Here is an 8131-nt window from a genome sequence, read left to right on the forward strand (position 1 = left end):
CATATTGTTGGATTTTGTTTCCTAATCCACTGTGCCAGTCTATTTCTCTTAATTGGTGAATTGAGTCCATTTACATTGATGGTTAGAATTGAGATGTATCCGTTAACAGTAAATATGAGAAGAAAATACCAAGAATTGGTGATCAGGGTAATCTTCTCTGTCATGTCAGGGAGTCATCCATCTAAAGGTATCCTGAAGTAATAGCATTCTAGGGAGAGGAAACGTGAAGCCTCAAGGGTGGAAACAAATTTAAGAGCCAGTATAGCTACACTATAAAGGAAGGTGTTAGAGGATGTTATTCAGAACCTTAGTATGCCATGCAATTATTTCTTCATTCCAATTTCAGTGAAGCCATTTCAAGATATTAGAGTGTGGTAGGCAGAATGGCCTTGCAAAGATGTCCATGTCCTATTCTCTAGACTTTGTAACTATGTTAATTCACATAGCAGTGGGGAATTAAGGTGGAAGAATTAATTTTGCTAATGGTAACTCTAAAATAGAGATATTAATCTGGATTATCCAGATAGGCCTAATGTAATCCTTAAATGTGGATAACAAGAGAAGATAGTTTGGGTGATTCAGTGTAAAAAGGCATCTAGTCTACAGCCAGGTGTGCCAGGAAGTGGAGGAGGTTGCCAAGAGACTGAAGAAAATACTCATCACAGGTAAGGTTTAGTAAAGGAAGGACAGGGTTGAGACTTAGTAGGAAAAAGAAAAGGATAGGGTCTACAGGTAGTGAGATGGATAAGAAGTTATCAGGAAGTACTCAGAATCTCCTATGGTAGTGGACCAAAGAAATTATCAAAAAGTCTAGGATGGTGGGCCAGACAGGGAAATTGCTACAGTCCAGTCATGGTGGGACAAACAGGAAATTGCCAGAAGGTCAGTTTCTTGATAGTACTACAAGTGTCCAGTGGCAGCCAGCTCAATTATATATCACACATAGTGTTGTGTTCTCCACCCATTTATTGAAGGTAGTGAGGTTTATGGATTTTACAGTGCTGTTATCATTAGTTTGCTTTATTTTGTTATATAATCAGCATTCCAATAAACAGCTAATTTAGCATCTGAATAGAAAGCTTCTATAGATAACACTAGTTTGTCCAGTTCTCAGTTATACTTCTCTGTAAAGTCTGATCCTCACTTATAATGTCCCCTAGATGTGGTAACAGTCTTGAACACAGAGCTTTTTATGGACTTGGTGCTAAATATCCTACTTTATCTTAGGCACAATACAAAAGGTGTCAACTCACTGTTGTTCTTAAAAATGGAGGAACCAGACCCTAAGCCAAAGAATGTAGGTGAACTTTTGAAGTCCAAAAAGGGCATAATACACAAAGAGATCAGGTGCTTCCATATTAAAGATGTAGTATCTGAAGAATAAATGAGTTTTTAAAATTGCCATTATGTGATAGACATATGCAAGGCTTTCATTTTCTGCTTCTATATTTTTATATCATTAATACTATTAAGTGTTTTTCATCTTTTCAACCTGGCTGGCCAAAATTTTACACTTTTATGTCATTAATAATGGCATTATTTTGCCAGCCAATTAGCTCAGCATATTAAAGCACCTACTTAGGCAGATGCAGGGGCTGGGAGTTCACTCCCCAGGCCTGCAGTGCTGGCTTGCCCTTGGGGCACACTGAGAAGGCAATTGAGACTGGGCATGGTGGTGTGCGCCTATAATCCCAGCTCTTGGGAGGCTGAAAACAGGAGGATCACTGTGAGTCTGATCTTCACAGTGAGACCCTGTACACCCCATACATCCTGTCCTAAATTTAAAAAAGTCATTATTCAAATAGTTGATTCTTCATATTGTTGACCAGACACCTAAAAAAAAATTAGACAACAGAAAACACAGCTTAGAAGGAAAACAATACAACATGAAAAGGGCAATACATAAATAAAATAAATGCTCTAGAAGTAAACTAAAACTGATCACATTAGACTGTGCATAGCTCTAAGTTGGTGTTTCAAATAGGTCAACCTCTCTAGTTGCCTGAGTTTTCTTGTGTTAGATTGTCTTTTCAAGGTCTAAGATTCTTTGTTACACAGTAAATAAAACTTTGCATCAACTTTATCTAGTTTGATATTTACTACTGTAAATTCACTACAATGCTGTTAGTTCTTTGCTACTTACTATATTGGAATTCATACTTACAAATTTCCTAATGAAATACTACACAATTAAAAGTTGTTCAATTTTGGTTTGATTTTGTTGATTCATATCTAAGCAATTTTCCTTTGATTTGGAACAAAAACTACCCATCTACTCACAATTCAATGTGTGCTTATAAACAATATAATGAATGAAAATTTTCAGTGTTTACAAAACAAAGAAATTGTCAACAGAATGCCTGGCAATAGACTTACCAGAAAAAAAAAATTACAGCCTATAAATTCATGAAGATTGGCTCAAAACAAATTGTCTCTGCCAACAGAAAATCTGACAATTATTCTGTTGTCTAATTTGGCTCAGCATAAGTTGACCTTGTTTATTCATCTCAGTCTTTTAATTCTTGCTAACTTGGCATGAGAGGAGAACATATGGCATGTGTCTAGAAAGTCCATTTCTGAATCTTAAACTGAAATAAATGTAAAATATACTGAGCATTTCCCATGTGTTATGTTTTCAAAGTAACTTGAATGTCTATCCGATAGAGTTGGTTAAGTTCATATTAAGCCCACTTGGTGTTTTATGTTTGCTGCCTATAAAACTGGAAGTTTCCTTGAGATATCTTTTTCTATGCTTTCATATATGGCTAATATTGACCAATCAAATATATTTCCAAAGAAGATGGATAGTCTTGGGCTCTTAAAACATAAACATAAAAAAGTATTAGTAATTTAGTAACCTAAAGATTTTTTCAGGTTTTCCTTGAATCTAAGATTGTTAGAAAATTGATCAAGATAGTGTTAGAGAAGCTGGGGGTGGTGGTGCACACCTGTAATCCCAGCATTTGGGAGGCTGAAGCAGGAGGAAGTTTGGAATAAATTTAAGACCATCCTGGGCTACATAATGAGTTCAAGGCCAGTCTTAGCTGTATAGTAACAAACAAACAAACAACACCAAAAAAATAATGTGATGAAGGTAATAGCCAAAGACCAAAAAAGAATATTTCTTTTTCCTTCCCAATCAAATCTGTTTTAGTTTCTTAATTTTTTTTTGGTCTGGCTCACTGAAGCTTATTATGAAAGAGAAATTATATTTGACTGTAGCTCTAATGTATCAAGAAACATTATGAAGAAATGAATTTTACAGATTTACAGGTGGGGTATTGCTCAATCATTGGGTGCTTGCTTAGAATATGCAAGGCTGTGGATTCATCCCCAGCACCAAAAACAGATTTACAAATCTTTTATGGAATTGCAATTCTGTAGTATCAGGCCTAGAAAAAACATTAACCTAAGAAAATTCAAAACCGCAAATTTTATGTATTTTAAGGAGTAATGCATACCACTGTCTTGGAATGCATTACCATTTCATTAAGTCAAGTGAAAAATATGAAAGTACAGCTGTATGTATAAAGGTTTATTTATAGTATATATTTTTGAAAACCTTAAACTTTTATTAGTGGACTTTGTGTGGCACTACTGTTTGTATAATATTTGTGTTCCATAGAGCTCAAAGCATTTACAGCTCATAACTTGGAATAAAAAATTTAAATATTTCAACTGTAGAGCTACAGGGGGGTCATGATTACCCAGATATCCATTATGAGACCCTATAGTTATGAGTTTAGATGTAGCAACAAGGCAAATGAGATAGCTCAGCAGACTAAGTGCCAGCTTAGGTAAGTGCGGGGACCAGAGTTGGATCCCTGTCACCACATACCTCACTGGCCCTGCCCCCAGGTGCACTGAGCTAGCAATCAAGACTGGGTGTGGTGGCACATGCCTGTAATCCCAGTGCTGAAGAGGCTGAAAAAAGAAGGATCACTAGAGTATGTGCTGCATAGTGAGACCCTGTACCAAATACATTCTTTTAAAAAAGACATAGAAACAAAAGTCTACGAAATATTAATGAGTTAAACTACCTATAAACCCAATCCCCTTTCAAATACCTATCTATATTGTTAGCTCAACAGTATTTTGATGGATGGCAATCTATTTAAATAACCAAAATCAATAAAAACTTTTCAGAGTAACTGAATATCATGCCAAAACAGAAATTCATAAATTTTCTGAAAAGGATGTCAGTGAAAACATTAAGGTCACTTATAAAATCACTGAAAAATGAGGTGTGACGCACAACAGAAAGAAATTCCACAAAAAATGAAATAAAAAGAATTGAAAAGAAGTTTATCAAAGTATTAGTAGATGGGGCTGGAGAGATGGCTCAGTAGAATAAGCGCTTGCCTTGCAAGCACAAGGGCCTAAATTCAATCCCGGTTCCACCAAAAAAAAATAAGTAAGTATTTTAGTAGAACCCCTCAGGAAAACTGATGTACTCCTTGAATGTTGCCTAAAAAGGAAAAATTTATGCTGTGAATGTCAAAATGTGAAAATAAAGGTACTGTATGCTATTAGAAAATATAGTCAGAAAACCTAAGATCAGTCTCTACCCCTCAATCAAACAGATTTAGTCTTTATTCAAAGAATTTGTAGAGTAGAAATATTAACATACATTTATTTACTTATTATGCTAAGCAAATGCTCTACCACTTTCACCCTATGTTTTAGTACTATGAGATAAAAATAAACTTTTAGACAGTTTCTTTCTCTTCCTCCTACCTTTTTTGTGATGCCAGGAATTAAAACCAGACTCTTGCATATGTTAGGCAAGTGCTCTAACTACTCTGCTACACTTCTAGTCCTTTTATTTTTTAGTCAAATAAGAAGTTTATTTTCTTTCCCCAAAGCAATTATCTTCAGTTCACTATTTCCTTGGTTGAATTTTAATCTACCATATTCTCTGAATCTAGGTTCACACACCTTTTGAGTTAAAGAAGGCAGGTGTGCCTGAGATTCCCACACTTTGAGAGGTTTAGTCAAGAGCATTGCTAGTTTTAATCCAGCTTTCACTTAGCAGAAAAAAGCAACCTAAAAAAGATAATTCCCTTTGCATTCAGTCATCTGATCCTTGACAAAGGGGCCAAAAGCATATATTTAACTAATGGTTCTGGAAAAAAAATGGTTATCCTTATGCAGAAGATTGAATCTAAACCCCTATCTCTAATCATGTACTAACAAAATCAAAATGTTTAAAGGATCTAAATATTAAAACAGAAGCATTTATAAGACAAGGACTTTGTGACCAGAACTCCAACTACACGAGAAATAGTATCAAGAACCAACAAAGAGGATCATATCAAACTAAAAAGCTTCTTCACAGCAAGGAAACAATCAATAGAGTGAAGACACAAGCCTACAAGCCAGGCATAATGGTGCATGCCTATAATTCCAACACTTTGGAGGCTGAGATAAAGAATTGCTGTGAGTTCAAGGGCCAACCAGCACTACAGTTCAAGGCCAGTCTAAATTACAGAGTGAGACCCTGTCTCAACAAACAAACCACAACAACAAAAGCTCTACAGAATGGGGTAAAAATGTTTGCCAATTATTCCTTGAACAAAAGAATAATGTCTAGAATATACAAAGAACTCAAAAAAATACCCCCCAAAATAAGATAGACACTTGTCAGAAGAAAAAAGTAAGCATAAATACATGAAAAAATATTCAGCTGAAGAATGGATGAGGAAGATGTGTTATTTTTACACAATACAGTATTATTCAGCTATAAAACAAGGTAAATTTCATTCTTTTGTCAGTAAATAGATGCAACTGGAGAACATACTTGTGGGCCATCCAGATAGCTCAGCAGACTAAAGCACCTGCTTTAGAGAGCAGCAGCCAGGGTTCGATCCCAGGTGTGTCATGCTGGCCCTGCCCCAGGGGCTCACTGAGTCAGCAACTGAGACAGTATAGTGGCACATACCTGTATCCCAGTGCTTGGGAGGCTAAAGACAGGAGAATCAACACGAGTCCAATCTATGTAGTGAGACTCTGTAGACCTTGTATTAAAATACATTTTTAAAAAGAGCATACTCTTAAGTGAAATCAGACCCACATGTGCAAACATCATATTGTCTCCATAGTGTGAGAACCTAAAAGAGAAAATGGCATTTGAAGGGTACAATAGATACTGGGAAAAGGGAATGAACTTATTCAAAAGGAAAGAGTTACTAAGTTGAGGACAAGAGAAGAAGTTGGAGAAAGAGATTTATCTATGTATGTAAGAAGGATGATTTAGACAATTGTACTGTGTATTTCTGCTGGTTGATGGAAAGAACAGATAACACTGAATTTGTTTTGTCTCCTTTTTTTCAATTGATTGTACTTTTTCTCTTAATTTCTTATACATTTCCTTTTTTTCTTTCTAATTTTATATGCATATATCTGTAATATATATAACTGATTGGAAGACAACAATTACAACAATACTGTGAAATTCATATTACTTTAAGTGAAATTCTGTGTCACTTGTAATTTTTTCTGTTTTAACACTATTTTGTACTCTCTTTAAAAAATAAAAAAAATGAAAGAAGAAAAGAAAAAATATTCAACATACCTGGCCACCAGAAAAATGCAAATTAAAACAAAGATTTCATGTTACTCCAGAAAGAATGGCTATTATCAATAAATCAAATAACAACAAATGCTGGCAAGGCTTGGGGAAGGGGATGAAGGAGTATGTTTACATTATTGGTGGGAATGTAAAATAAACCACCCCTATGGAAATTAGTTACTATGGAGATTCCTCACAAAATGAAAAATGGAAATTTCATTTAATCCAGAGCTTCCTCCTTTATGTATCATACTGAAAAAGTTAACAACATCATATTACAGTGATACATGAAAACCCAAGAGATGAATGAAGAAAATGTATTTATTCATAATGGAGTGCTACTCTGCTATAAAGGATAAATTTGTATCATTTGTAAGAAATGGATGTACCCTGAACTATGTTAAATGAAATAAGATACCTAAGCATAAATATTTCATGATGTCTCTTATATGAGAAACTCAAAGTATAAGTAAGTTAAAGAGCAAAATAAAAGACAGATAATAGGAAATAGAGGTAGATCTATAGCAAATGGGAAGGAGATAAGGGGTGGACAGAAGTGGGAGGCAGGAAGATGAAGGAGGCATTAAAATAATTAAGATATGTTATACACATGTACCAACTCCCCATGATTAATGTAATCACGTACTGTGAATATGTACTAATGAAAATAAAATAAAAGTGCCCTTTATATAGTGTTTTGCTTTTTCTTGTATATGTTCACTTATGCAAACTTTGGAAAACTATTACTTTATGTGCTATGTAATGCATAGTTGAAGGTGGTATGTGTTTCCTATTATATCACATTAGCTGTATGTCTTTAAGTGAGACTAACAGTGATCAATATAATTCTTCATTGTAAAGTTCCCCATTATCCTTTTAACTATTGTTTTAAAATTCACTGATATAAGTTATCTATAAACTAGAAGTCTTCTTACAGAAAAAAGTTTCCCGGCACACCGTTCCTGGGCCCCGCCGCGGTGGACGTTTGGAGAGCACCCCGTCCGCAGCCGGCGAGCCCCGCAGTACCGTCTGCTCTCGCCTCGCAGCTTTCTCTTTGTGTCTCGTAACCATGTCCACCAACGAGAATGCTAATGCTAATTCGCCAGCTGCCCGACTGAACAGATTCAAGAACAAGGGAAAAGACAGTACAGAAATGAGGCGGCGGCGAATAGAAGTTAACGTGGAGCTGAGGAAAGCTAAGAAGGATGACCAGATGCTGAAAAGGAGAAATGTAAGCTCGTTTCTTGATGATGCTACTTCACCATTGCAGGAAAACCGAAACAACCAGGGCACTGTGAGTTGGACTGTAGATGACATTGTCAAAGGCATAACCAGCAATAATCTGGAAAGCCAGCTACAAGCTACTCAAGCTGCTAGGAAACGGCTTTCTCGGGAAAAACAACCTCCAATAGACCACATAATCCGGGCTGGTTTGATCCCCAAGTTTGTGTCCTTCCTGGGCAGAAGTGACTGTAGTCCCATCCAGTTTGAGTCTGCTTGGGCACTCACTAACATTGCTTCTGGGTCATCAGAGCAGACCAAGGCTGTGGTGGACGGAGG

The 8131-nt window shown here is 36.0% G+C and overlaps 1 pseudogene; it reads left to right on the forward strand.

The window, feature by feature from the left end:
• The first annotated feature begins 7527 nt into the window (after window positions 1-7527).
• On the forward strand, window positions 7528-8129 carry LOC101568449 (annotated as a pseudogene).
• The last annotated feature ends 2 nt before the right edge of the window (window positions 8130-8131 follow it).

Source organism: Octodon degus, unplaced genomic scaffold (genome assembly GCF_000260255.1).
Source record: "Octodon degus isolate 3935 unplaced genomic scaffold, OctDeg1.0 scaffold00078, whole genome shotgun sequence".
In the NCBI taxonomy this organism is placed as follows: domain Eukaryota; kingdom Metazoa; phylum Chordata; class Mammalia; order Rodentia; family Octodontidae; genus Octodon; species Octodon degus.